Source organism: Homalodisca vitripennis, unplaced genomic scaffold (genome assembly GCF_021130785.1).
Source record: "Homalodisca vitripennis isolate AUS2020 unplaced genomic scaffold, UT_GWSS_2.1 ScUCBcl_7282;HRSCAF=14898, whole genome shotgun sequence".
In the NCBI taxonomy this organism is placed as follows: domain Eukaryota; kingdom Metazoa; phylum Arthropoda; class Insecta; order Hemiptera; family Cicadellidae; genus Homalodisca; species Homalodisca vitripennis.
In genome coordinates this window covers 29,130-29,672 of record NW_025783394.1, presented here as the reverse complement: position 1 = coordinate 29,672, position 543 = coordinate 29,130, and positions in this window count along the sequence as shown.

The window sequence follows — 543 nt, the reverse complement described above, 5'->3', positions numbered from 1 at the left end:
CATCTTTAAAGATTACTATTAGGTATATTTTACCTGAGATAAACTGCATCTTTAAAGATTACTGTTTGGTATATTTTACCTGAGATAAACTGATCCTTTAAAAGATTACTACTAGGTATATTTTACCTGAGATAAACTGCATATTTAAAGATTACTGTTAGGTATATTTTACCTGAGATAAACTGCATATTTAAAGATTACTATTAGGTATATTTTACCTGAGATTAAACTGCATCTTTAAAGATTACAGTTTGGTATATTTTACCTGAGATAAACTGATCCTTTAAAGACTACTACTAGGTATATTTTACCTGAAATAAACTGCATCTTTAAAGATTACTATTAGGTATATGTTACATGAAATAAACTGCATTTTTAAAGATTACTATTAGATATAGATTACCTGAGATAAACTGCATCTTTAAAGATTACTATTAGGTATATTTTACCTGAGATAAACTGCATCCTTAAAGATTACTATTAGGTATACGAGTATTTTACCTGAGATAAACTGCATCTTTAAAGATTGCTATTAGGTGTTAC